The sequence below is a fragment of the Ictidomys tridecemlineatus genome, chromosome 11 (assembly GCF_052094955.1).
Source record: "Ictidomys tridecemlineatus isolate mIctTri1 chromosome 11, mIctTri1.hap1, whole genome shotgun sequence".
Classification (NCBI taxonomy): domain Eukaryota; kingdom Metazoa; phylum Chordata; class Mammalia; order Rodentia; family Sciuridae; genus Ictidomys; species Ictidomys tridecemlineatus.
Genome location: NC_135487.1, coordinates 25,903,479 through 25,911,538, shown reverse-complemented (window position 1 = coordinate 25,911,538; position 8,060 = coordinate 25,903,479). Strand labels below are relative to the sequence as shown.

Sequence of the window (8,060 nt, the reverse complement as noted above, 5' to 3'; positions counted from 1 at the left end):
CATGGAGATGGAGATTCCAGGGTTTGGGTGTAGGAGACCTGAGGTCTTCCTAGGATGAGCCCCATGATCGGAACTCCCCGCCCCACATGGCAGACCTGCCCTCCCTGCACGGATTCTGCTTCCCAGGGGAAAGAGAGAAGATGGTGGAACCTCTCTGCAGAGTGCTGGGACACGTAGGAAGCAAGGGCCTCGGCTGAGCATGCTCAGTGCCTCAGCCAAACCCACCAATCAGAAGAGCAGGATGAGAGGGTGGGCGTTTGCCAGGTCCTTGGGGCTGCTCCAGTAGAGACTCACTCCCTGGAAACCAGAGGGGTGGTCCCAGACCACGGCGCCCACCCCCATAACCAGTGAAGACTGTGTTAGAGAGAGACCCTTCCTCATCTCCTGGCCCCAACATTTTCCCTTTTGCAATTTCTGCACATTTCATGTGACTGCAGTCACTGGGCACACGCGTGCCCTTCAGTGCCAGCTGTGGCGGAGTCTCCAGGGTGGCAAAACCATCCTCGTGGCCACACCCACCAGCTGGCAGAGGTCCCAGCATTGAAGCACAGCCCACCCACTGGAGGTGGGAGGGGGCTCTTCCAGGGGAGAGGTGACCGAGAGCTCTGCCGCCATCGTGGTGGACCCTGAGGTTTTGGCCCAGTCTCGGCCAATAACTCCCCGGCAGCCACCCACCCCATGTTCCACCCAGTCCCAGTATGACCTTAGCTGGAAATAATGAAAGACCCCCAGGAAATCCCTTCTCCTTAAAATTCTGAGGACAGATGTGGCTTTTTCAGGTGTGCACTCATCTGGAGCTTTAGCAAATAGTGGTCATTAGTGAGCCCGGGTTAGAGCTCCATAAAACAGAGCTTTAAGCGGCTTTGGCATGCCCTGCTGGAGCTCAAGGGCCACTCGGGGGTCTCCTCGTGCGTCAGGAACTGCTGCACTTGCCCACAGCCTGTTGTGAGATCCTGGGACCCCAGGGTTGCCATCTCAGAACCCCAGAGGGGAGACAGAACAAGAGACACTGGTGCTAGAGTTAGAACCATGTCCCTTCTCCAAAATTCATGTGTCAAAAGCAAACTGGAAGTGATGGTCTTAAGAGTCGGGCCTTCAGGAGGTAAGTCTTGAGGGTGAGATTAGGCGCTTACTAAAGGGGCCTCCCCAGCATCTGGCCTCCCTAGTCCTTCTGCCTTCCACCACGAGGCGGTTCAAGAAGAAGCTGCCATCTTGGAAGCAGAGTACAGTTCTCTCCAGACAACAATGCCAGTTCCTTGAACTTGAACTTCCAGCCCCCAGAACTGTGGAAATAAATAAACTTGTGTTGTTTATAAACAGTACCCAGCCGGAGGTGTTTTGTTTTAGAAGCACAAGCTTTTTATACCTGCTGTGTCTGGTGGACAGCTGCTGGGCCAGGCCGGACAGCCACGCTGCCTGCCAGCCCCGGAGGCGCTGGACCCAGCTCAGCAGTGACAGAGACATCCCAGACCAGCTGTAACCCATTCGTGATGGCTGCCTGTGAGCCACACCAAGGAGGACGCTGAGACTTTCCAAAGGACAAGGCTGGACCCGGGTTCTCAGAAGTGCACCAGGTTCTGGCTCTATCCCCAGGCCCTAACATTACTTTCGGATTCACTGCCTCTCCCCATCCATGGCTTCCTCTGACCAAGCCACCACCCTCTCACCAGGGTCCACCAGCCACAGCCTCCTGGCTGTTCTTCCTCCAGCATCCTTGACTCCCCGGGCCATCCTCCTTCCAGAAGGCCGTCTGAAAGGAGGCTGTCAGTCCATCATAATTTAAAACCCTTGTCATAGTTCCCTGCCCAGCATCATCTGCACCCTGTCCACCTGCCACCCTCCACCTTCCCCCTCACCTCCACCCTCACCTCCACCCTCACCTCTACCCTCCCCTCCACTCTCACATCCACCTTCACCACCACCCTTACCTCCACCCTCACCTCTACCCTCCCCTCCACTCTCACCTCCACTCTCACCTCCACCCTCACCTCCACCCTCACCACCACCCTTACCTCCACCCTCACCTCTACCCTCCCCTCCACTCTCACATCCACCTTCACCACCACCCTTACCTCCACCCTCACCTCTACCCTCCCCTCCACTCTCACCTCCACTCTCACCTCCACCCTCACCTCCACCCTCACCACCACCCTTACCTCCACCCTCACCTCTACCCTCCCCTCCACTCTCACATCCACCCTCACCACCACCCTTACCTCCACCCTCACCTCCACCCTCCCCTCCACCCTCACCTCCACTCTCACCTCCACCCTCACCTCCACCCTCACCTCCACCCTCACCTCCACCCTCACCTCCACCCTCACCTCCACCCTCCCTTCCACCCTCACCACCACCTTCACCTTCCCCTTTACCTCCACCCTCACCTCCACCCTCACCTCCACCCTCACCACCACCCTTACCTCCACTATCACCTCTACCCTCCCCTCCACTCTCACCTCCACCCTCACCACCACCCTCACCACCACCCTCACCACCCTCACCACCACCTTCACCTTCACCTTCACCTCCAGCCTCACCTCCACCCTCACCACCACCTTCACCTCCACCCTCACCTTCACCCTCACTACCACCCTCACCACCACCCTCACCTCCACCCTCACCACCACCTTCCCCTTCCCCTTCACCTCCACCCTCACCTCCACCCTTACCACCACCCTCACCACCACCCTCACCTCCACCCTCACCTCCACCCTCACCACCACCCTCACGACCACCTTCATCTCCCCCCTCACCTCCACCCTTTCCTCCACCCTCACCTCCACCTCCCGCCCAACACTGGGCTGGGCCATAGCTTTCCCACAGCCCCAGAGTGGGAAGGAAGGAGACACAATAGCTTCTTTTCTTTCCATGTTCAGACTCAGGTGAGAGGGAAAAGGGCCAAACCGAGCAAGCTCAGTCTCCTGAAGTCACCCTCTGTGTCTCTCCTAACTCCTCAGGGAGGGGCAGAGAGGAGCAGGGGGACAGAAGGGACAAGGCATCTCTCCCTGGAGACCTGGAAATAACAAGAATTGGAGACTAGGGTTCTCCGGATATGCTTCCCACCTCGGGGACCTCACACACACTGTCCCCACAGCCACCAACACTTCCACACTGACCCTGTGCCTACCTGACCCGCCCCTCTGGCACTTAGCTTGGGTCCCTACAGCTCCAAGGAGCCTTCCTGGTTCCCACCGCCTCCTTCCGACCACTCATCATGATTGAAACTGGACACAGAAACTGGGTGCGGTGGCGCACACCTGTATCCCAGTAGCTCAGGAGGCTGAGGAAGGGGGATCACGAGTTCAAATCCAGCCTCAACATCTTAGCAAGGCCTTAGCAACTCAGTGAGGCCCTGTGTCTAAATAAAATATTTTAAAAGGGGCTGGGGATGTGGATCAGTGGTTAAGTGCCCCTGCGTTCAATCCCTGGTACCAAAAGAAGAAGGAGAAGGAGAAGAAAAAGAAAAAGAAAAAGAAAAAGAAAGAAATTGTACATATAATTGGGAAAGCCACCACTTAATGTTTGAGTCCCCATTAAGATGACAGTGCTACGTGGGCAGGGCCCTCGCTGGGCTGTTTTTCCACAGGACCCCCAGGCCACAGCTTTGGGGGACACACATTTCAGCGTTGCTGAGTGACAGTAGGTGAAGTCCTCAACGTGGCGTCCACCCCACCAGCCAGCAGAGGCCAGGTCAGGCAGCTGCGGCAAACACCTCCCGGCCTCAAGGGCCCAGATCAACCAACGTCTGCTTCCCACGGGTGTCGTGGGGTCCTCCCAGGCCTCAGACTCTCCCTCGGGGACTCAGGCTGACGGAGCTGCCACTAGTGGTTCATGGCTTGTCACCGCGGCAGAGGAGAGGACACCAGTGAATGGCACTCGTCTCTTAAAGCCTCACACCTCACCTGCACCTCCTCGCCGGAGCCAGCCATGTGCTCACCCCTAAAACCCAGTCCTGCCCAGTGCCCAGGACAACTGGAAATCTTTGCTCTTGTTTGGACCCTCCGTGTCCCCCAAAGGTCTATGTGATAAGGTGTGGTCCCCAGTCTGACACGACAGACACCACAGGGACAGGACAGATGGAAACTTCATGAGGTGGGCCTAGTGGGAGTCTTCAGGTCACTGGGGCCATGGACCGGAAGAGGGTCGTGGGACCCTGGTCTCTTGTTTCTCCCTCTGGCTTCCTGGCCATGAGGCGAGCAGCTGGTCTCTGGCCGCATGCACACTCTCCGCCATGATGTCCTCCTGGCCACAGGCCTGAGAGCCAAAGGGCCCAGAGACCGTGAGCCCAAACCTCCAAAACTGTGACCCCAAACCCACCTTGTCTCTTGGTAAGTCAGTTCTCTGGGATGTGAGTCACAGTGACAGAAAGCTAACACAGTGTGGAAGTGATATTTGGGGATCTATTGGGTTAAGAATAATTATTATTAAATTTAATGTCACCGGTTCCTTTTTACCGTAGTTAACGTGGCTACCAGAAAAATCTAAAACTCACACACATGAGTTGCCTTTCCAGGTCCCATCAGATTTCTCTCGGGACACCACTGCTCCAGTGCTTCTGATCCTGGCCAGGACGAGGCCTGAGCGTGGCCATGCGCCTGTGGATGAAGTCAGGCGCCCCAGCTGAGAGGGAGGGACAGCACGGCACCGTGGAATCCCCTCTGCCGAGGCACGGCCCGGCCTCGTGCTTTGCAAAACCTCAGGCCACTCCTCCATGACGAAGCTGCGGCTGCCCCAGCCAGGCTGGGACCCCTCCCTGTTGTCCATGGCAGGCCAGCGGCCCGGCGTGACCTGGTGAGCATCACCTCGGCCACAGCTGAGAAGCGCTCTCGCCTGCGGAGAAGTGTTAATAAATATTTACGGAGCCCTTGGAGGGCACAAATCAACCCCACGGGTGCTGGAACGAGCCGCCCCCGGGACTGGCCGAGGCCCCCGCGCCGCCGCAGGGCCAGCAGCCCACTGACCTGCGCCTGCCCGCGCCAACCCCTGTGGCCCAGCCGGCCGGTTTACAGAAGCCATGAAACAGGACCATCTCTCACTATCGATTTTGTGCTTCTCCCTGTGACCGCCGCCCTGGATAACTCACACTGTATGGATTTTTCTATAAACCCCCAAATTAATATCTGCAGCAGGTGGGAATAGACTGCTGCTGGCCGTGGAGAGCCTCCTGTCCCCCGTCCAGGCTGGGGGCCAGAGGACGCAGTGCCTGTGACCACCCCTCCCGTGCCTGGGACCTCAGGCTGGCGAATGCTTTGCAGGCACAGAGGCTGACCCACTCCTGGGGCAGGGGAGGACCTCTGGTGCTTTCTGTGTGCAGAGGAGGTTGTGCCTATGAGGTCACCCAGGACCCTGCCGTCACTAAGAGACTCTCTCCATGGGAAGGAAGGAGCAATGTCTTTCATTCAGGGCACTTCATAGACTTGGAGGATGAGAAATCACCAGCCAGACCAAGAACTGAGGAACAGCAATCTAAGCAGAGGGAATAGCATGTGTCAAAGCCCAGAGACTGGAAATAGTAAGGGGAGGTGGCCGTGGGAATGTGCCCAGCACCTTTCCCCATAGGAAGCAGGAGGACGTGAGGTCTCCTCTTTTGCCCTGAGACCCATTAGGACAGTGGGTGGGAAAGAGGTTATCAGTAGGGAGAGGGAAGATCCAGCCTCGCTATTTTTCAGCTCCTCTCTTCCGACTTCAGCCATAGAACTATTTTTAAGATCACCCTTTCTTGGATAGGGACCAAGGGGCAAGGCACTGTCCCAGGGAGTGGAGGAGCTGGCGTGAGCAGTAGGAGAGGACCCATGTGGCGAGGTGAGAGGAGCCAGCCAGCAGTGCATGTCCAGCAGGCCAAGCCCTCCAAGGGCCCAAGACTAGCAGGGAGCAGCTCACTGGCCGAAGCGAAGAGATGCCCCCAGATCAGCCACATCCACGTCCTCCTCGCAGCAGACGCCGCTAATCCAACGGTCTTTAATAAAACTGCTAATTGGGCTCGGGAGTCTCCATGGGGCCTGGCCCAGATGGTGGGTTGCTTAGCGGCTCCTGTCCTTCCCACGCCTGGTGCCTCTTCTGCTTCTATGAATTAATTCCACTTGACGGTCCAGGGGACCCAGAGGCGGGCGGCGAGTCTGAGCTGGAGGACCTCCTATCGGGCAGGCGGGAGTCGCTGTGGTCTGGTGTGCACACGTGCCCCTGGGTGCACGTGTGTGGCTGGGTGCACACACTTACTGCCTGAGCAGGACAGGGAGGGCTCAACCTCTGCCACCAGCCACCTGGGCTCCGTCACAGATCCCTGCACTGTCACCCCACTTGCCTGCTTAGGGCGGATCCTACCAAGGTCACCATGTAAAGGTCAATGACCAGGAGCACCTGCTCTCCGGCCTGCCGCCCAGCCCTGCCCCAGGTTTCCTGTCAGCACGCAAGGTGCGCCCACTCTGCCGGGCCTCGGCCCCCTGCTGACCACGCCCCTTGCCCCCACAGGCCTGGATCCTGGACAAGCTCCATCCTCATCCCCTACCCTCCTGAAGCGGCCCGGGTCCTGCCACCAACAGCATCCTCCATCAGGCTGGTTCCCCAGCCCCCGCGGGTCCTGCTGGGCTGCTCCCTGCTTCCCAGTCCCTGTGCCAGGACAGGATTCTTTGTCCCACAGGGCAGAGGACCCCCAGTCCCCGAGCTGCCGGCCTCTGCCTCCACTCTTCCTCCTGCTCATCACATGGGAGGGGAGTGACCCATGTGCCCCACGACTGTTCCCATTGACATTTCCTATACCTGTGTGTATGTGTGTGTGTGTGTGTGTGTGTGTGTGTGTAAGAGAGAGAGAGAGAGCACACATGGATGTGGGTCCATTGTGTGTGCAAAGAATATCCAGGGAGGTGTTTTGGGGGCGGAGATGTCAATCAGCAACAGACACCCAGTCCCCAGACAGGCTCAGACAGGGAGTTGGAGGGACCAGGGAGGTGGCCCCGTTGCTGGAGGTGAGGCCTGAGCCAAGGCTTCAGGCACAGGCAAGTAGAGGAGCAGAGAGTGACAGAGTGTCGGTGGAGGACCAGAAAGCAGGGACCTCAGCGCAGGCTCAGGGCAGCACCCACAGAGCACAGCGGGGACCAGGAATCGGACCTGGGCATGGACCAGAGCCTGGTGCCCTCTCCTGTGACCCCACTGAGACCCAGGACCACACACCTGCAGGGCGCTGTTCAGGCTGCAGAGTCCCCAGGGGAAGTGGGGAGAAGAACCCGGGAGGATTGACCCAGGGCCGGGCCCTTCCAGCAGGCGAGGGGCAGAGGGGAGAAAGGTGCAGGGGGCAGCAGGGGGCCCGGTGACGCCCTCCAGGACCTCAGGCTGAGTTAGTAAAAGGAGAGGAGGTGGCTGAGGAACGGCAGATGGAGGAGGAGCCAGGGCCACCATGCAGAGCCCCAGCCCCTCAGCCACCTGCAAGGAGCGTCACCAAACCTGCTGCAGAGGTGGCCCGGAAGAGCCACACAGCTCTTCACTCCCACAAAGTCACGAAAAGGGTCATTTAAAGGATAGAAGGTCGTGGACACAGGAGGTGGCTGTTCAAGGGTTGACGCTGCACCAGTTTTGAGCATTCAGGGCCCAGGTGTGGCACATGGTGGCCAACGTGAAGATATTCAGGAACCGAGAGGCCAGGTGCTGGACAGGCTGTCTGCACGGCCATCTGAGACCTGCAGGATGGTGGCAGAACAGAGGGTGACGCAGTCCCATGAAATCCCCCTACCTGCTCCTCTGTCCTCCCTCCTTCCCTCCCTCTTTCCTCCCTTCCCCCTTTTCTTCCTCCCTCTCTCTCTTCTTTTTTGCTCTCTTCCATTCCCTTTCCATAAATCAACGTTCCCTGAGCACCGAGGCTCCAGCCCAAGCCAGATCAACGAGCCCCGGTCCTTGAAGCACTTACCTTCTGGTGGGAGACACGACAAAAAGCAAACGAATAAAATGATTGCAGTTAGCCATCCACCCATGAGGAAAATAAACAGACTGACACGGAGGAGAGAGGTCCAAAGCCCCGGGAGACTCTCCTGCTCTGAATCCAACTGGCGGGAAGGAACCAGACCTGAAAG

At 58.3% G+C, this 8,060-nt stretch overlaps 1 long non-coding RNA gene across 2 annotated transcripts; it reads right to left on the bottom strand.

Annotated features, from left to right (window-relative positions):
* Window positions 1-1,347: 1,347 nt before the first annotated feature.
* Window positions 1,348-8,057, bottom strand: LOC120890721 (uncharacterized). 2 transcript variants are annotated; one of them, XR_013427706.1, is made up of 4 exons: window positions 4,493-8,057; window positions 2,778-3,013; window positions 1,668-1,761; window positions 1,348-1,498 (listed from the first exon to the last, which is right to left on the bottom strand). It is a non-coding gene; the product is annotated as an uncharacterized LOC120890721 (long non-coding RNA). The 2 variants fall into 2 exon arrangements; XR_013427705.1 differs by having other exon boundaries at window positions 2,778-8,057.
* Window positions 8,058-8,060: the final 3 nt, after the last annotated feature.